The sequence below is a fragment of the Gracilinanus agilis genome, chromosome 2, assembly GCF_016433145.1.
Source record: "Gracilinanus agilis isolate LMUSP501 chromosome 2, AgileGrace, whole genome shotgun sequence".
Taxonomy (NCBI): domain Eukaryota; kingdom Metazoa; phylum Chordata; class Mammalia; order Didelphimorphia; family Didelphidae; genus Gracilinanus; species Gracilinanus agilis.
In genome coordinates, this window is record NC_058131.1 from 653,084,178 (window position 1) to 653,106,442 (window position 22,265).

At 35.4% G+C, this 22,265-nt stretch overlaps 1 protein-coding gene across 1 annotated transcript in view; it reads right to left on the bottom strand.

Annotated features, from left to right (window-relative positions):
• The window catches only part of WDFY4 (WDFY family member 4), a 403,065-nt gene that overhangs the window by 188,643 nt on the left and 192,157 nt on the right, over positions 1-22,265 (bottom strand). The window lies entirely within an intron of this gene.

Here is a 22,265-nt window from a genome sequence, read left to right on the forward strand (position 1 = left end):
CCCTCCTACATGCACACATGATCTCATTCTATCCAGTCTCCTCCAACATATTTCCTGCTATCTTCAATCTCTGTCAGTTCTACTAGTTATCATCCTCATATGTCTCCTCCCCTTCCAGAGAAATTCCTTGAAAGAGCCACCTACTATCAGTTCTTCCTTCCTTCCTTCCTTCCTTCCTTCCTTCCTTCCTTCCTTCCTTCCTTCCTTCCTTCCTTCCTTCCTTCTTTCCTTTCTCTCTTCTTTCCTTCCTTCCAATGGAAAGGACTACAGAAACAATATAATACAACCCATTCTTCAATAATTATTACTACTTGGAGTTGCTAGGTAGCTCAGTGGATAGACAGGTCTAGTTCTGGTTTCAAATCTGGTCTCAGTCACTTCCTAGCTCTGTAACCCTAGACAAGTCACTTAATCCCAATTGCCTTGCCCGTACCATTCTTCTATCTTGAAACCAATACTTAGTATTTATCCTAAGACAGAAGGTAAGGGTTTTAAAAGATAATAATTATTCCTACTCCAATATCTCTGACAAATGGTCAACAAGTCTGCTTGATGACCCTCAGTGAGAAGATATTACCTATCAAGAAAGCCCATTTTATTTTCAGATAGTTGTTAGAAATGTTTTTAATGAATCAAACCTAAATCTTTCTTTTTGCAACTTTCATGCTTTGATCCTAGTTTTTCCCTCTGAGGCCAAGCAGAAGAATTTCAGTCCTTTATACACATGATAACTACTAAGTTACTTGAACATAGTTATCCATTCTCTTCTAAGTCTTCTCTCATTAAACATTCCCAGCTTTTTCAACATGTTTATATGACATAATCTCAAAGTTCAACACCATCCTTTCTGTCCTCCTCTAGACATTTTCCAGCTTATCAATACCTTTCCTAAAAATACAGCAACTGAAATGGAGTACTTCACATACGGTTTGACTAGGTCAGAGAACCATATTCTAAATCCTGGACTGTATATATGTCTTAATGCAGAGGCCAAAATGGTAATAGTTCTTGGGCTGCTATTAGCAAAGTGTAATCCTATTAAACTAGCCACCTATTGAAGGACCAAGGAATTTTTTAGATTTATAAAATTAGTATCAAGAGAGATCTATCAGAACCTTCTTTCCTTTTGACTCTCTGATATTTTCCATTTGAACACATGAGTTTAGTTTTCTTGGTTGTTAGACACCAAACATATGTTCCTGGGGCACTCAACATCAATATTATTCTTCAATAATGTTCTTGCTTTTAACAAGTCATTGAACAGATCCATTAGTTATTAGACTTGCTCTGTAACTCAACTTAGCCATAGAAAACACAACTTAGACCAATGGGTAGGAGTATAGGCAAAATTGAAGAAATTGCTTTTTTGGGTAGTGAGTTCTCTGGCACTGGGGGTCTTCAAGTAAAGACTCAATAGTCACTCATCAGCAATGTTGTAGAAAGGATTCATGTTTCAAATTGGAGTTTTGCCTAGATGACCTGTGAGGTCTACCTTCCTCCTACCTTCATTATGAGACTATAATTGTTCTTTTAACTGAAAATCTCAGCTATTTAAGATTCCTTCATCATTTATTCAATTCAAATTCATTGAGCATCATTTCTATGCTAAGCACTATGCTAGGTGCTATGTGAAATATGAATTTAACATTAGACATAATTCTTGCCCTCATAGAGATAATAGTAGAACAATCATATTGGCAGGGGTAGCTGGGTAGCTCAGTGGATTGAGAGTCAGGCCTAGAGATGGGAGGTCTGGGTTCAAATCCGGCCTCAGACACTTCCCAGCTGTGTGACCCTGGGCAAGTCACTTGACGCCCACTGCCCACCCTTACCACTCTTCCACCTAGGAGCCAATACACAGAAGTTAAGGGTTTTAATTAAAAAAAAAGAACAATCATATTGGCACAAATATGGTTTAACAGCTATAAAATTTGTTTTCATCTCACTACAAGCAAAAACCAGAAACCTTAATGTCCTTTCTATATCTTCCCAGGTATCTTCCTCTCTACTCACTGTAATACCTTCAACAATAACTTCTTATTCTTAGCCAGACTGGTGAGCCAAGTTTGTATGTACCCACATCAACAAAGGCAAAGAGCAAGAGATTTCAAAACTTCCTCTTCTGAGACTCTGAAAGACTTTTTTAATTAACCAAAATAGTTTCTAGTCTGTGAACATAATAGATGGGTCCCAGAGCGAGAAGGCGGCTGTAACTCACTCGACAGGCTCCACCGATGTCACAAGCTGGAAACGTGCGGCCCGAGCAGGTTATGAATGGCAGCAAAGCCTCAGGAGAGACACCAGACTTATTTTCCACGCCAGGACCATCTGCTGTTATTTATAATTTATATATATATTTGGCGTGTTGGCTTCAAAGTATTTTTCCCCATTTACAAAGATGTAAAAGTTTTAAACAAGTTTAATTGAGAAAAATAAAGCAGGAAAATGTGTATTTTCCTGAAAGGAACAATTTAAATACCAGTTGTGCATTTCCTCAGTTGATGCACTGATCATTCCCTCATCTCCCAACTTTAAAAACAAAAAAGAGGGTTCACCTCCCTTTAAGAAATTCAATCCCAAACTTTCAAAACAAATAAATTGGGGTATTAATTTTCAGCAGAAAATTTTCTTTGTTATTCAAAAGAATTCAATTGGTGGTTTCTCGGTGCATTTAAGATGATTTCATTTACCAAAAAAAAAAAGCAATTTACACACATTTCAGAATCATATCTATTGTGTAAAGTGAGGTGCACCTGTATGATTTCAAGCAATCAATGAATTAATAAGCACTTATTAAATCTTTACTATATAAGAAGCACTGTGCTGGGTCTTGGAAGAAGGAAAGAGCAGAAGTAGTCACTGTTGTCAAAGACCTTACATTCTACTGGGGGAGACGATATATATCTATGTGTGTAGATGTGGGTATATATGTTGATTTCCACACTTGGAAACTGACTTCTTCAACAACAACAACCAAATTCGATAGTTTGGTGTCAACACTGGCATAGTCTCATTTTCTGATAAATTAGAAACAAAATGGGGAAAATAATTCTAAAACAGTATGAGAGAACTGATCAAATTTTTCCAGACTATAGACGCTTCTCTTGGGAAAGTATCTCTCTTTAGGTAAAAGATCCAAGAGGAAGAAACTAATCCTGCTATTGAAAGGATTTTCCAAAGTAGGATTTCAATAGATCTATATTCAAAGAGCAAAATTAGTATCCTTTAATGTATAATTTTCCATTGATGATATAAATTTTCGAGCTCCATTGTTTAGTTACCTAAAGATATGTAAAAAATCCTTCCAATATGGGTTCCTTATTGAGTGATGCCAAAGGATTTTCTAAATATCAAGTAAAAGGCTTTTAGAAAAATCTTGCACTGTCTTCATAAGGAAGCTAACTTACATATTGTTGACTTGCCACTATAAAATTATTTATGAACAGAGCTATAACTAGCTGCTCTGAATCTTGGGATTGCAATATAAAAAGCACTTTTATAAGAATTTTGTAACTGCTAACATGGAAACAAAACAAGAAGCAATTCAATGAATGAATATCTTCAATTGAATATGCTAATGCTAATAATAAAGTAAATAAACAAAATGAGAAATTTTGTGTTGTGTGAGAGGAGACATCAGAAACACTAACTCTGGATATGGCTGTGTTTGGGGATATCCAGGGGCAATGAAGTAACTTATGGGGCTGAACTTCTGGAGCAAGGTGGGTCAGGACAAGGTGAAGAGGTATTTCTCAAATGTAGTTACAATGGGAATGAAGTGACAGGAAAAAAATAAAAAATAAAACAAAAAGTTAAAAATTTTAAAATTTTAAAACATTTTTAAAAAGTGACAGGAAGTTTCTTATTCTGACTAATTATTCTTGCCAAATAAGATGTTAAAATCCGTTATTCCCATGATGCTAAAGAATTGAGTGCTATAAAATTTTTTAATGTGAAAGAATGAGTTATATAACCATTAAAATCATTATTTAAAATATTGTTCCTTCTAAATGTTGGTGCCCTGGGGGAAAATTCTAGTCACCTTACTCTAGTTGTGGTTCTATTCATTAAAGTCAGAAATCTTGGAGAAAAATGAAGGACTAATTGTACATGGAAAAACAGCTCCTTAGGAAATATTCCATCACAGATGAGATGGGACAAAGAATTTGCCAGTGACTAGGACTTAATGTATTTGTCACCAAGACCTGTTATTGATCTTTAAATTTATAAAGAAAAGAACATCTATTAAACAAAAAGATCTCTAGCACAATTATATGACACATCAGTCACCCAATCTTGAGTTTCTGGGTTTTATTGACAATTAGATGTACCATCTTACAAATCAACAACTACTCTTCCAAATGCCTGTGCTAATGTGTGACACCATGAAAATTCAGCCATAATCAAGGCATAAGAGAGTTCTCTTGACCTAAAGTGACCTCAGAAAAAACTGGAGAGGAGGGCTCAAAGCAAAGTATACACTCACACATACTTACATATCTATATCTATATCTATATCTATATCTATATCTATATCTATATCTATATCTATATCTATATACTATGTGTGTGTGTGCGTGCATAAAATCTTTGTAGTTCTGGTAAGTTCCTCTTGCATATATATGTATATGTATATACATATATATATATAAACACAAATGTGTGTATAAAACTCACAATGTGTCTATGAATGACTTAAATGATGAATGTGGACAATTGACATGTTTTTCTACCTCAGCTTCCTGTTTTTTACCCCAAAATTACCAAATACAGCGTGTATCCTAGACTTTGTCTCTCATCATCCCTTTCCATAGTCTTCTTAGATATTCCTTTGCCTTCATAGACTAGTACCTCCCCTGGTCCTTTCAGCCCTATGACTTGTCAGTCTAGTCCTTGATCTTCAATTCTTTGCCCCATAATTCTGATTTCTACTTGGGCAGCAAGCTCTCTGTTGCCTCTTCCTCCTAATCTTCAAATGGAGAAGTTTGCTTTCATTAATTTATTTTTTATTTGTCTTCTTAAGCATCATGGCTACTTACTGAAGTATGAAACAATGACTAAAATATTATTCTGAGAATGAGTCCATAGGTTTCACAAAACTGAAAAAAGGGGTCTATGACACACGAAAAAGTTAGGAATCCCTAATCTAATTCAACCTCCTCATTTTATACAGGAGGAAACTGGGTCCAATTTGGTAGATCATTTGCTTTTCTTCAGCAATATCAAGTAACACAGTCTCAAATGTAATATAAACCCAACTCAAGTCTATCTTTGCTGGTTTCACTTAAAAGAAAATCTACATGATTTTCTTTGAAATGAAATATGGTCTGTGGAAGAAGTTATACATTTCAGAATCTGATCATTTTTTTAAACACTAAACTGACTTTGGACATGGTTGTTTAATTCCAGCGAGTATGTTTTCAAATGAATGTTTTCTAAAGCTTTAAGAATCTTGAAATGAAAGGATAATTGGATTGGAGAATCACAGAACCTAGAAGATACCTTTCCTCTACTCTCACAGGCTTTCCTTTTTGCTGAGAAAAGTAAAGCCCAGAGAAGTAAAAGTGATAAATCTATGGTCACATAGCTAATTATTGACAGAATTAAGACAAGACATACCTAGTCAAAAACTGATCAGAGCTCACTACGTTATGCTAATTACCAAGGGTCATTTCATTTGAGATATTTAATTTAATTAAAGTGAATGGCTAACTTGGGAAACCAGAAAAAAATAGGACTGGATGAAAATATAAACTGATTGAATTTAAAGGTTCTTTTATAATAAAAATCGATTCTCATCATCCTAGGAATCTTTAGTTTCAGTATATACATAAATACACACATATATGAGAGAAATAGGTATGAATAGTGGGACAAAGTCAATCTTTTTATATGTGGGCACTGGGTCCATTTGGGATACATACACATACACATGTATATAAGTTTATGTATATATTACAATAGATTATATACATACATATGGGTCTATATACACATATGTACTAGACTTGAAGATTCAGAAGATCATAATAATAGACTATATGTGTGTTTATATATGTGTGGTTTTGCATGGATATATAGATATACAAACACACATATTGTTTGTATCTATATCATAAAGTTATATATCCCAAATGGATCTCATGCCCCTTAGCCAAAGATTAACTGTAGAACACTTTGGATATCTATTGCTCTATGGTATATATATGTTAAATACACAGAAATAAAAATTTTTAGTTGTACCTTGTTTTAAGAAAAACTACACTTGAAAGGACAAATTATTGAGTGTTTTTTTTACTAAAATGATTTATTTGGATGTTTATTAAAATGTCCACCACAAATTTTAAGTCAGGTACAATTTAGAGAAATCTGATTTGCACTCAACTTATGATGAAGACATTGGAATATTGGCATATTTTATTATACAGTTTTTTCCATCTTTAAAGAGTCATTTAGCAAGCCTTCATTTTTAAGTGCTTACTGTGTGTTAGGTACCATGAAAAAACCTTGCAAAAGTATCATCCCATTTTCAAAGAACTAAAATCCTAATAAGAGAAAACATGCAAAAATGCATCAAGTTATATGCAATGTAAATAAAAGATGAGATAAAGATATTTGTAAATAAAATTATCCAATTAGAGAAAATACAGTAAAATGTAAATAAAATTGCCTAAGTGTTGTTTCATATTTTAATGTAATGCTGTTATGATCCACAAATTAACCAATATAATGGAAACTATTTAATAAACACCATTAATAGCAAAATGACTGGTTCTATTGAAAAAAATATTATGTTGCTATGAGCATTTTTGACATATCAGATTCAAAACTTCCCCTGTGCATTTAATGGCATGCTAATTTACATTTTAATTACTTCCTAAGAAATCAAAGCATTTGTTGACAGTAGAACATAATGTCAACTTCACAGTACACTGTTGGTGGATGCTTAATGAACTTAATTAGATAATTAGTGATGTTAATTATCTTTCTATCATGAAGATAAAGCTGTTTCACAAATGATACAACTTGATGAAGAAATATCGTAAGTAAATCGTTGTTTGTTTTGTGTCTATTTACTTCTACTTTCCAAATTACTACAATAGAGAAAAATGGCCGGATGAGTTGATGGACATTGTTTCAAGTTGTCTTTTGTTGTTGTTGCTGTTATCAATTCACCACTGGGAGATAAATCATCTATATCCCTTGTTGATCTCCTCTAATTCTAATGGTCACCTGTAAGAAATGACTTAAAACTCTTGATCTCCAATGTAGAATTGTTCCCTGAGCTCTAGACTTCCATTTTCATTTACTAGTTGGATATCTCTATCTGATGCCTTGTCATTATTTCAAATTCAGCATATCCAAAAGGATGAACTAATTATCATTCCTCCAACAACTACATTCTTCCCAACTTCTTTCTTCCTTTTAATACTATCACCATTCCCTCAGTCACCAAGGCTTTAAAAAATTTAGTAAACTTTAACACTTCCTGCTTCTCCACTCCCATATCTGAACCACTGCCAAGTCTTACAAATTTTATCTCCTTCATAATACTTCCATAATAACCAATTGGATAGACAGTCAACAGAACTTGTTTTTCATTAAATATATCTGAGGAAAACACATCAAATAAACTAGGAACTATAATCAGAATTAAACTGGAAAATCAAGTTAGCTTTCTTAACAACTTCCTTCAGGTCTCAGCCAAAGTATTTCTTCTACAAAAAAAAACTTTCCCAGATCTCCTTCATCTTAGAACCTTCTATCTGAGATTATCTCCCAGTCACCTTGTATACTTCCTGTTTTCACATACATGTCTTCCTTTGACCCTGAGGTCCTTGAGAGCAGGGCTTATCTTTTGCCTTTCTTTGTATTCTCAGAAATCAGCATAGTGCCTGGCACATGATAGGTGCTAGTTGACTGACTAATAGGAGGAAAAGAGCAGGCTAAACTCTAAGATTGGGAAACTGCAAAGGTCTTTTAATGGTATCAAGATTCACCCTGAAACAGAGACCTATATTTTTAAATCCCATATTAAACAGAGAAATATTTTAATCCCCACCAGGCAATTGGAGTTTTATGTCACTCAAAAGACAATGGAGATGATAAGGAGGATGTTTTAGAGCAGGAAGCGATGTGTTTGGATCTATGTATTAGTAGAATTACTCTCGCAATGGTATGAAGGACAAATGGAAGAGAGGAAATACTGAACTGGTGTTCTTAAACTTTACTGGATCAAGTTGCCTATGATCCACTTTTCAGAATAATGCTTTTCAAATCACAAAATAAAATACATAGGATTATCAAGGAAAGCAATTATATTGAAACATTATTATAAAAACATAGTAAAAAAGAAATTCATGGACTCTTCCCTGGACTAGAGGTAGTAAGACAATTTAAAAAATTTCCTCACTCTCTATGTTAAAAATTACATAGTGGGGTGGCTCCCGGCTCAGCTAAGACTGGAGACAAGAGGTCATGTGTTCAAATTTAACTTCAGACACTTTCAAACTGTGTTTCTCTGGGCAAGTCACTAAACCCCAATTAACCAGCCCCTACTATTTATTCTTCTGCCTTGAACCCATACTTAGTAATGATTCCAAGACAGAAAGTAAGAATTATAAAAAAATTACACAGTTGCACCTGGCAAAGGCTTTCTCATTCTGGGTCCTTTAATCGAACTAATATCTAACCAACACCTACAGCATGAAATTCCTAACAACTGATTATTTATTCTTACTTAAAGACCTCTGTTTATAGGTAACTTATTATCTCCCAAGGTGGCCCATTCTTCATTTTGGACAGGTCCAACTATTAGGCCTTAGTTTTAAATTTCCTTAATGCCCTTAACAGATAATATTGTACACTACACTATTTATGTTGTGTACCATACTAGTATCTAGTTTATGTTTTATAGCTTTACAAGATTGTAAGCTCTGCAAGGGCAAAGACTGGGTCTTATCTAGACTTGGTACGTAGTGCAGAAATACACAATAAGAAAGGTCTATGCACGAATGAATGAGTGAAAGAAAGTGTCCTTCCTCAAATGTATCCTAGGCAACTTAGTACCATAATTCAGTTATAGTCTGATATCATCAGAGTGTAGCATTTCAATAATATCCCTTACTCCTCATATTTATACCTCCCAATGTAGCGTAGGAACATATTCCATCTTTTTTTGGCAGCTTTATTACACTGTTAACTCATATGGGTAACAATAACTCACATTGAAATAATACTTTAAGGTTTGCAAGGAGCCTAATTCATAATAACCTTTTCAGTTAGGTAGTGAAGCAATTTATCATCTTCATTTTTCAGATTTCAGCACTTAAGAAGTAAATTGGCATGCTGTAATCTCAGTAATCACACTGCTATTAAATGTCTGAGATGGGATTTAAACACTTTATACCATGTCATACAACATTTGTATTGAGTTTGTCATTCACTAAAATGTCAAGGTTTTTTTTTGCCCAAGCTGAATTGTCATTTAGCCATATCTTAGCCATAATGTTCCCCCGTCTCATGTTTGTGACACTGGCTTTTTCATTTATCCCTATTAAATTTAATAGATTTAACCAAACACTCCAGCCTGGAGAGATCTTTTTTGAATCTTGACTTTGTCATTTGATGTTTGTCATCCATTCATCCATATTAGGTAATTTTCAAGTTATAAAAACATCTATTCCTTTATGCAAGTCATTTTAAAAATATTAAATAGCATGTTTCCCTAATGTCCTTTACTAGAGAAATTCTTCCAAGTTAATATTGAATCATTAGAGATTACTTTTTGGTCTGACAGTATAACCAGGAAGTACCAAATTCACCTCACCAGACTGAACCACGCTCTTTCATCTCTTCCAGAATAATCACTGGAGAGACGCTATCAAATATTTTGCTAAAATCTAGATAAACACTCCACCGATTTACCAGTCTAGTAACTCTGTCTCAAAGAAAAATGAGTTTAGTCTAATATGACTTGATGAAGCATATTAACTCTTTTTGATTATGCTTTCTTTTTTATTATTTTACTACTCAATTTTTAAAAAATACAACCTAAAATTTTGAGAGAAAATAAGTTACATTCATTGTCCTACAGTTTTCAAACTATTCTTTTCTCTTATCTTCCTTTTTTTTTAAAGGAAGACATTTGTTCATATTAGGTCCTCTAAATTTTCTATTCTTTGTAATGATTCAAAAATTGCTTCCAGTGTCAATCATATCTGTCAAATTCGTTAAATAACTTGTGATGTAATTTGGTTAGTCTTGGAGACGTAAATTTGTCATACGGTTGGGTATGTTCATATTATCTCTATGTATGGTGAGTATCGGTGTCCCCTTAAGCATTTTTATAGTAGCCATTCCAGTTAAAAAGTCATTTCCTTGGGAAAGTAAAGAAAAACAAAGGGAGAGTTGGATGGATCTACTGCTTCTCTGCTATCTTTTTATCACCATCTCATTCAACTTGGTCAATCATCCTGTCTTTTTGTTTAATATCCTCTTAGCCCCAAAATAGCTAGAAAAAAGGAGAAAAGCAAAGCAAAGCAAATAAACCCTCATTTTGTCTTTATTCTTCTTCACCAAACTCAACTCATTCCAAGTTTTAACACTCCTTATACTAATTTATATCATGTCACCCTTTCATAGTTGTCCCTCATAACTTTCCTTTGCTTTTTTATCTTTACCTTTTTTTACCTTCCAAACATGCCATTTAAAAAGCTGTTTGTTGATGATTTCCCTGTGAATCTATATTGATCTATTTAAAAAAGTGCTTTCCTTCCTTTTTTCATTGAAATTATTACCCTTTACATAATTAGAATTTAATTCTTGGATGTTTCCTATCAATTTATGTTGACTTCTCTTATACTGTTTTAGCCCACACAATACTATATATCCTCTTTTGAACCTTTTTATATTAGTGTTGTCAAAATCTAGGGCAAACATTAGACTCTGTCTGGCCTTCTGATCAATCCCTATCACATTATTTTAAGGTAGAAAGGCCCATTGTTTCCACCTCGGGAATCACTTCTTTGTGGCTAGTGAAAATCAGGTCTAGAACAATAATTTCCTTCGTTGATTTTTCCACCTGTTGAAAGATGGAATGATCATTAAAGCCAGTCAATAAATTATTGGCTCATCTGCTTCTGTCAAGGAGAGATTATCAACAGATGTTTGGTTAATTGGACATCTGTTGGATGTCCATTGCCTCTTTGTTTCCTTCTTGAATGATTTCTTCCATAGAATACCTCATTCTTCTTGGGAAAAAGAAGTCAGTAAGTAATACTCCAACAGTTTCACCATTTTTTCTAGGAAGAAGACCAGTCTTCAGTTTACATAAACGTAGTTGCTAATTATCCCAGGACATAAAAATCTTTAAAAGTTCCTGAAATATGATCACCATCCTTCATACCTGCTGCAATAGAGGTTCTAACTTCACTGTGGCAGGTGCTTCTGAATAATGTTCTTTATTTGAAAGCTAGCTAATTCTTGTGCCTATTAACCAAATCTGGGAGCTCCTAAACAAAGATTTTTTAAAAAAACCTTGTTTTCTACTCCAGTTAAGGTTGATCAATAATTAGCAAGCTCCTGCCAACATCATACCAAAAGCAGCAGTTGGATCATGTCAACTTGAGTTCTTATGAAGTTAAAATTTTAGGCATTTTTTTATCTTCCCATTTCCCCCTTTTATCATTTTGGCTTCACACTTAAACTGTGTCCCTGTTTTCTCGTGTTTTGGTTTTATTTTTTTCCCTGACATATAATGTCATTTTGCTTTGTCCATTTTATAGAGTCTATTCATCCTATACAAGGTGTCACCTTCCATTGTCCTCAAACTCCATGGTGGATATAAATTAATCAATTAATCAGACTTGATTCACAGCCTTACTCTAGTTAGCCCTTGCCTCCATCATTCCCCAGCCTCATCATCATCACAAATCCATCTCTGCTGACATCTTACTCTGATGGCTCATCATGGATTCCTGAAAGGATGCCATTGAAACCTAAGTTTTGGCACTTGGTTGCAAACCAGATAATCATCAATAAGTAAATGCATGGTGATTGATTGACCAGTCTAGCTAAGTTCAGAAAGAATCTTCACTGAAAGCTGGCTATAAGGAGAAAGAGGTTTTTAATTGTAGCAGCTCACTAATTCTACCTACTTCAAATATTCGTTATATGTAAGACTATTAGATGCTGAAGATACAAAAACAAAATCATATAGTCCCTGCTCTTAAGATGCTGACATCCGACCAGGGAGATATACTATGTATTCAAATAAGGAAATGGGAAATATAAATAAAGCTGTATGATGCAATTTTAAGAGCAAGAGAATACCTGCTAAGAGAAATGGTGAAGAAGCTACTTGTAAGAAGTGACATCTGAGCTGTGCTTTGAAGGAAATTAGGTATTTCCAGGAGCAGAGGTGAGGAAGAAAATCATTCCAGACCTGGGAAGGGGCATTTGTGCAAAGGAAGAGAAGGAAAAGATAGACTTTAATGTGAAGAAGCTAATAAGGCAGTTTGACTAGAATAGAGTTGTGTGTGTGTGTGTGTGTGTGTGTGTGTGTGTGTGTGTGTGTAAGGGTAGGATAGGGATTATTTCTTTGTTTATTATGAGGTGGCTATAGGACACAACAGTTAGAGAAGAAGATGTGGGTTTGAAACCAGCCTCAGGCATTTACTTAATCCTGTGAGCCTGAGTAAATCACTTAAATTATCTGTCTCAGTTTCCTCATCTATTAAATGGGGATATATTTATCTATCTAATATCTATACTATTTATCAGTAGTATCTACTTCACAGGATTGTTGTGAAGATAAAATGAGGTGACCCTGAAAGTGCTTGCCCCTCTTCAAATACTATATGTGCTAGCTATTATTGTTGTTGTTTGTGTTATTATATTTTCCACAAAGACAATGCCCAGTGCTTTGTGATGGATAAAGTATAGGACCTGGAGTCAGGAAGACTCATCTTTCTGAGTTCAAATCTAATCTCAGAGACGTTTTAGCTGTGTGACACTGGTCAAGCCCCTTAATCTTGTTTGCCTCAGTTTATTCATCTGTAAAATAAACTGGAGAGGGAAATGGTAAACCATTCCAGTATCTTTGCCAAGAAAACCCCAAAAGGGATCACAAAGTGTTGCTCACCACTGTGAAAAATAGCTGAACAACCACAAAAATAATCATTGTAAAGTATATATTTGCCTTATGGAAGGAAAGCTCTTATGAACATTACTGAGAGCTAACACTTCCTAGCTCTGTGAATTGGGCAAGTCGCTTTACCCCAATTGCCTATCCTTTGCCATTTTTATGTCTTAGAATTTATACTGACAGAAGGTAAAGATGAAAAAAAGAAAAAAAAACAAAATTACTTAGAACCTATTCAACATAAAACCTATTAAACATAAATGAAACATAAAACATTTATAAAAGGAGTGTTGAACTATGGGAAAGGATAATTTTAGAGTGTGAGATGGACTTTAGAAATTATCTAGGTCAATCTTGCCTTATAGACAAATGAAAAAAACAAAACAAAACAACTGAGGTCCAGAAATGTGGAAATGACTTCGCCAGGGTCATATAACTAGACTTGGGATTAGAATTTCAGTCCCCTGACACAATATCTGAGTTCTAGGCTGGACTAAGAATGAGAAATAAATTGAGATCTTCACAGCCTCTCTATATTCCAAGTTCTTCACTTTTAAACAGTGATAGTATTCTTTGTTCTACTTGTTCAATAGTTTTGCCATTAGAATGAAATAAAAGAGATTTTTAAAAGATCCATACAAAATATGTATGCTTATTTCATATTTAACCATTAGCAGACCTCATTTATATACTGTGATTATTTTCAGAGCCTTGGGGAATGTAGATGCCCTAGTTCCTTTAGATTTAATTAAATTTCTTCCCCAGCTCACGGTAAACATAGATGTAAGCCATTTAGTTCTATTTCAAAGTCACTTTTTTGAGTGTCTCCTTTTAGTGAAAACTAGCTAAAGGAGCAATGAAGTAGTTCAATGGAATGAGAGCCAGGCATGAGATGAGGTTCAAATCTAGCCTCAGACCTTTCCTAGCTATGTGACCCTGAACAAGTCACTTCACCTCCATTGCCTAACCTTTCCTGCTCTTCTTGGAACCAATAGACAGTATTGATTATGAGAGAAGGTAAGAACTTTTGAAAAAGGAAATGAAAAAGAAAAATTATCTGGAGTCAGAGTCACAAAAATTCCACAACAGAATGAGAAAAAACCTTCTAAAATGCTGCACCACAAGACAGAGATTCTATTGATGGCTAGAGGCTACTGCTCCTCCCAACCAATGGAAAACCTCAGTTTATCCATTCATACCTTTACAAAAATGATTACTTGGCTCCTGGAATGCACTCTCCTTATCTATTGCTACAGGGTAGTGTGGTGGGAAGGGTGTTAGATCTGAGTCAAGAGACTTGGGTCCAAATCCAAATATTGTTGCTTAACTATATCTGAGTTGGGCAAGTCGCTTCTGCTTTCTGATTATCACTTCTAATAAATGATAATAGCCAATATTTGTATAGTGTTTACTACGTGCCAGATAGTGTGCTAAGCACTTTTCCTATAATTATTATCTCATTTGATACTCACAACAATCCTGGAACGTTCATAGTATTATTCCCCCCATTTTAGAGATGAGAAAACTGAGGCATCTAGAGGTTAAATGACAACTAGTAAATTTCTGGGGCTGGATTTGAACTCAGGTCTTCCTGATTTCAGTATCAGTATGCTCTCTAGGTGGCTTAGTGGATAGAGTGTTGGGTCTGGAATCAGGAAGACATAAGTTCAAATCCAGTCTAAGACACTTAGTAGCTATTACTTTTTCATGGTATGGTATAGTATTGTAAGTGCAGTGGACCTGAGAAAAACTGGAATCATGGCAATCTATAAAATTCCAATAACTTCTCAGGAACAACAGGGCATCAGAAGGAATGATGCTAGTAACTATGAGACAAATTCACCAAGCTCTAACTCACAAGGGACATGTACACTGCTGTGCATTCTCACCATATTAAAAGGATCAGTTTTGACGAGTAATTTCTAGAATAAGACTGCTAAAACTCATTGTCCCCGGCAAGGCAGCTGACACATTTAGCCCAAGACCCCTACATAGAGAAGCGGTGGATAATTAGAATGACCTGTGCAAATTGGGTTTGTCAGTCTCCATTATCTCTTTCATTTCCTGCTCTTTTTGTTTTCCCCATAGATCCTGCCTGTCTAATGGGAGGTAGATGGAGGAGATTTCACTGGAAGCACAGGGAAAACTCATCAGATGGCAGGCCCTTTTGATGGGGGAGCTTAGTGAGAATCATCATCAGAGTTCTTTGCTGCCACATGTTGTTGAAGTCAACTGTGTTAAAAGTACCAAATGACTCAAACTCCCAAGGCCACTAAGTTCTATGAATGGAACTGGTTTCATTAAGTTAGAATAGACTCCTACTCCCTAGATTTAGGTGATTATTATCAGAGCTAAAACTAGGAATTATTATTCCTGGGATAAATTAGCACAACAGTCATGAAGGAGATGAGAATGGCTACCTCCTTTAAAAATTTTTTTCCAGATTACATGTTGGTTTAATAATTACTTCATGGCCTTTTGCTATCCATGTTCTCTCCTTCCCCCTTCTCCAAGATGGCAGGTAATATGATATAAGCTGTACATGAGTCAGTATGTAATACATATTTCCATGTCCATCATGTGGAAGAAGACACATCATTTAAACTAGAAAAAAATCCACAGGGGAAATAAAGTGAAGAACAGCATGCTTCTATCTGCATTCAGACTATCAGTTCTTTAGCAGTAGATAGCCTTTGCTTCCTCCTTTTTCATAGGGAATCATCTAAAACAACATTTTTATTGTTTTTAACAATGTACTTAAGTGTGCTTAAAGAAACATGGATTGTATATGGGATAGGGGGGAAAAGACCAATGAGTCAGTTATCACATCAGAAGGACCATTATTTTATTATAATTTAGTCTAACTTTTCCAAATATAGTAACAGGGAAAAACAAGGTTCTAAGAGAATGTGGAGTCATTAAATATAGTAGGTAGGAGAAGGAGATACCAGAATGGTAGGAAATGAATAATGAAAGAATTACATCTGGAAGACACCAAGTATATGTTGGCTGCCTTAGTATCACTTAGAAATCAAAGAACCAAGAAAGGAATGCTATCATTATGGAATGAGTATTTAATGACATTAAATGTTACAGAGAAATTAAAGATGAAGATTGAAAATGGCCACTGGGTTTAGCAATAGGAAGGTCCTTAGTGATTCTGGACATAGCGGTGTCAGGAGGCCAGTAGAATGGGAAAACAGACTACAGGAGGTTGAGGAGTGATATGGTTGTAAAGAAGTGGAGGTAGCAAGTGTAGACTACGATTTTCCGAGTTTTGTAGCCAAGGGGAGAAGAGTTCATGTAAGTCATAGCTTAAGTGGGTAACAAGTCTACATTGGGTTCTAGAAACTGAAGATGATGAGGAATAAAAGAAAAGAAATAATGCCTAAGCTTTGTCTTAGAAGTTGAGCTAACTCTCAAAGGGAAAAAAGTTCTAATGTTGAAGGTAAGTATTAAGAATTAGGAATTGCGCAGTATGTGTCTCACTCCAAGGAACAATTTATCAGAGCTACAGAGCTGTCAGGAGCTGACATGATAAGGAATAACACCAAATGAATAATGTTTCCTCCAATCGCAGCTCCTTTAATTACAAGCCTCTTCCTTCCAGAAGAGAGACAGAAGATGCAAAAACACCAATTTCATGCACTTGTGCCTGAATAATGTCTCTGTACTGCCTTTTCCAGATGGCAACCTTTTCACTGGAGGAACTAATGATGTGGGCATATTTAGGGAAAAACCAATAACGGAGTCTTTAACCTTCAACAACAAAAAGCATGTTGTACAAAATGTTCCATGGGATACATTAACAAATATCAATTACATTGCTCACTGAGGTGTAATCAGCTGTAATAATCAAAATTAATTTTAAAAAATAATTAAACAGACCCCAGGGCAAATAGTTGATGCACTTATACTATGACATCACAGTCTACATATGTACCTGAGAAGAAGTTGTACCTTCTGTTAACGACAAAAGCGTCTCAAGGAAAATGATAGATGCTTGCAGCAGAGATTCCAAATGGAGTGAGCTTAGCTTCAGTCTCAGAGAAGAGAGCTTGTGAAATGTTCCATTCAGTCACTTACAAAGGCTAGGATGGCAGTGTAGTGAGTGTCACTTCCCGGTGATGGAATGAATATTAATTTTTAAGTGATACGAAGGCAGCCAAGATACGTTGGTATCACCTAGAACAGTGACCTTCTATGCATGTTCTGTGTCCTGAGCCTAAAAGGGGTAGTATTGACTTCCAGTGGAGCAGGGAATAACCCCAAAGGTTATATGGTCAACCAATTGGATGGTGGGAAGATGAGTCTCCTCCTCCCCAAGAGAGCCCATCATAGGGCTTGTGTGCTACCCAACCACCCCTATGCTTATCCTCCACTCTTAGTCCAGCCCTCTGCTATTTCAATCTTCCTACTTGCTTCTGAGTTGGAGTTAGATCTTTGGGGCTCTTATTACCTAATCACTACCTAAGCCTCTACAGCAGCAGATTCATAGGTGCCATTGGGGAAATTTCTACCTTTATAGTATACTCTTTCCATCATCCCCATGCCACCTCATGGCTGTAGTAAGTGCTATCAAGAGGGTGGACTTTCGAGTAAGAGCCCCCTCTATCCTTCTTGTGGCTTGAGTTGGACTTGACTGAGTCACACAGAATGGAATTGTAGGCTGCATTCTGCATCACATACATGGTGCATACTATCTTTCCCCCCAAATCCACCCTTCTTCTGAACTTCCCTATTTCTAGTGTATAGTTAGAAATATCTTGAACCCCTAAAACTACATTACCCAAAATTCCTTTCTGTATTACCTAGAATGCTTTTCCCTTTGTCCAAGTTTGTAGAAGTTCTGAAGCTAAACCTCTCTCTTCCTCTTTTGTTCTCCTGAGTGAGCTGGGTTAGCTAGGTGTCTTACTTTAGTTATTATTAATAAACTTTATGAATATTATATTTGGAGATATTGTATATTAATTTTATAATCCACACTAGATTACCACTATCCTTCTGCTCAGGCATGTAACTTCAGAGTCATCCTCAATTCTTCACTGCCATTCACCACATGTAGCAAATCAGTTCCAGAGTCTTGCCATTATTCTCTTATTACTATCATAACACATCCTGCATCTCTTCCCTTATCTCTGTTTACTCAGATACCAGCCTATTTCAGGACTTCACCATTTCTTGAACCTGGACCATAGCGACAGCCTCTTAATTGGTTTCCCTGACTCTCAAATCCATCCTCCACACAGCTGTCAGTGATTTTCTTAAAGCACAGGACTCATAATGTAAGTCTCCTGCTTCATGAGCTCTAGTGTCTTCCTCTTGACTCTAGGTTCAAACAGTTCATCTATCTCATCATTTGTAATTACTTTCTGTGTAAGTTTTATAATATAATCATTAGTACTATAGTATTTGTATATATTTTATGAATAAGTAAACATGAATATAGTTGAGCCACATTAATTTTTTAATGATATAAGTACAAGATACAAAAAGTTTTAGCTCACTGGTCCAAAAGGTTTAGGGGAAGACTCCTGAAACAAGCTACTGGAGTTAAAAAATCCATTAAAAGGTGGTATTATTACTAATAATCTTGCAGGGACCTTCTAATGTTCTTTCAGACACTTATTATCTATGGGACTCTTGGCAAGTCATCTAATCTCTGTTTGACTGTTTCCTCACTGATAAAATGAGATTAGTAATAGTATCTACCCCCCAAGGGTTGTTATAAGGATCAAGTAATTGTCAAGTGCTTAGTATAGTGTGTTAGCATAATGTAAATGCCATATTAATGTTAGCCATTATTTCTATTGGAAATAATATCACCAAGTTCAACAAATGAGCCCCAGGTGGGGTATCAACAAGGCCAGGTGTCACAGCAATGACTAAGAGACTGGATAAGGCATTTGGAAAAGTCCTGAAGAAGAACCAGGATTAGCCATGGGGCAGTGCCTCCCAAGAGACCTAGCTTTGGAATCAGGAAATCTAAGTACAAGTCCAGCTTTTGATACAAATATAATGTCTGTGAATCTTGGGGAATTACTTTAAACTTTCAGTGCCACAGATCAGTCTCTAAGAATATAAGTACAGAACAATTTCTCAATGTACCCTGGGAGAGAATAATTCCTTCAATGGGAACTTCCTGCTCCAGGGAAATCGTAGCTCTGATCTCAGGAGGGGGTGGTGGTGAAGATCTAATGATGGTCTAGAGTGAACCAGATCCTTCTATAATTAGTGAAAAACTGCCTAAGAACAGACATGTCATCTTGTTACCTGAAAAATTACCTTCTTATTCAAAGGAAAAAACAGAGAAACAAAATGCCAAAATTCAGTGATTTCATAACTAAGGAAACTCCATAAAAGCAGATGATAATAACCTGTCTATAACATCAATTATCAAAGAGTTGCTTAAATGCCAGACGGGTTAAATAATTTTCCTATGATCATAATGTCAGAAGTTTGAACCCTGGTTCACTTCTAAATCTGACACTTCATTTAATATGCTACAAGTGGTAGAAGCAACATCCTAACATCCCATTTCATTCCACCATGCAAGTTAGGCTAATATTCCCTTAAAAGATATCGAGGCCATTCCCAAGTTTTAGTTGCATCTGAGGAATAAAGGTTTAGGCTACTGACTGCTTCTTGGTGAGTACAAAGCAGCCACAAAGAGTTCTGGCAATGTTCTAATACTTGACTGATAAGTCACAGTTAATAACTTAGGTGAGGGGACGTATCCTCTCTGAATTATATCCAGATCCCCTGAATGGCTATCCAGGTGGCATAGTGGGTAGTACAATGGGTTTGGAACCGGGAAGACTCGTGTTCATGTGTTCAAATCCAGTCTCAGATACTCACTAGTTTATGTGATTCTGGAGAAGTCACTAAATCTCCTTTGCCTTAGTTTCCTCATCCATAAAATGAGCTGGAGAAGGAAATGGCAAACTACTCCAGTATCTTGCTGAGAAAATCCCAAATAGGGGCACGAAGAAATGGAATAAATTCTGATTGCCTTTCCTTATGGATTATCCTGCTTCAGCTAAGTAAATCTCTTATTGTTAACTGCTAAATGACTTACATGTGTACCATTTCATTCCTATAGAGATCCTAAACTACCAAGGGACTCTCCTGAGTCAGACCTGGACCAGAATACCATACAACTTCCCTGAGAATTATTTTTTAAAAATTCATAGAATAACAACATCAGAAATCTTGTGGTCATTTAGTATATACTTTTATGGCTACATGTTTCTTCCCTGGTTGGATACATGATCCTTGAGGATAGGGATTATTTTATTTTTGTTTTGGTCCTCAATGCTTAGCAGAGTGTTTAGCCCACAGTAGGCTTTTAAAAAAGGTTTACTGATTGATTTATAGAAGACAATTTTCTTGTTGTGTCTAATTTTATGTATACAGAAATTCATTCTTGTTCATTACTAGCTGCTTAAACTTATTGTTCCAGGTGTTTTGTTTTGAGGGGCATATGTGTGTATGTATGTATAATCAGACATGTATAAATGTACTTGCACACATGCACACTGAGATCTGTGTGGGTACAGTGAAGAGGGCAGAAGGCATATGGAATTATGATTTTTATTATGGATGCAGTATATTAAACTTCTAATGTATAATTTTTCTCCAATGATTCAGTTCAACAATTCCACTATAATTTAATAATTTTAATATATCCGGAGCACTGAAAGATTTCATAATTTGACAATAGTTAGCCTTTGTCTGAGTCAGGACTTGAACATAGATCTTCCTGAGTCTAAACTCAGCCCTTTAGAGACAATATAATGCCTCTCCTAGGACCACCATCCCAAAACACACAAACTTGGATGCACATGGAATTTCACACAATATACCAATATGGGGAATAATCACAAATATGTATTCAATGTCATGATCTTCACCACTCTTAAATGTCGAGTAAAGTGAGACATTAAATAAACATTACAAAGATTATTTTAAACATTTCCTTCAAATTTATGAAGAAAATTCGATTTTCCCATTTTCCTATTGGTCACCAAACATAGAATCATTAAAGTCCAGTGACATCTAACAAAATGGAAAATGGTCATTTCTCAAATACATAAGTAGTCAATAGATAAGAATAGTTTTCAAAAAAGAATTGCAATCTGTTCATCATATTTAAGAATTATCCAAATTCCTAAGAGAAAGGTAAATTAAAAAACTTAGTTTTTACATTACAAACAACAAATTGAAAAAGGTGACAAAAAGACCAATGATGAAAAGAAAGATCTTACATCTACTAACATATTTGCCATAGCATGTTTGTGGTAGCACAAGACTGAAAACAAAATTGAAGCTCATCAATTGAAATGTGGACAAGAACTGTCTTTCTGATTTTATTTGTATCCCTATCACTTAACCCATTGCCTGGTACATAATAAGCACCAAACAAATGCTTATTGTTTGACTGACTGAATTAGTCCTTCTTACATATAATATCCATTAAAACCTTCTAGGCCAATGTCTATATATGTGTTATAGCACACAGTTTCTCTCTCTCTCTCTGTTTCTCTCTCTCTCTCTCTCTCTCTCTCTCTCTCTCTCTCTCTCTCTCTNTCTCTCTCTGTCTCTCTCTCTCTCTCTCTCTCTCTCTCTCTCTCTCTCTCTCTCTCTCTCTTTCTCTTCTCTCTCTCTTCTCTCTCTCAACCTCCTTCTCCCTTTCTCTCTCTCTCAACCCCTTCCTCTCTCTCTTGACCCCTCTCTCTCCCTCCCTCTCTTTCTCTCTCTCTCTATATATACATACATACATACACACCTATATATGTATATGTATATATGCATACCTATATAAAATATGTGTGTATATACTATACATGTATACATACACTTGTTCAAAGTACGTAAGAAAATGCAAATAGAACTGGTAAAAAGCCTGCTAGCTATACATATTTATCAGGTCCACCAATCCTCCATTAAATCACAGCATTGTTTTAATATGACATTATTTATAAGACTATTTTTGATAGCCTACATCAGCACTATAAAAACCTCATAGCTCATTCCTAAGAAGGAATGACTGGAAGTGATCTAGGTCATTTGCCTTTCTGATGACCATCCAATTGAATCTAAGATGATTCCAGCCATTCAC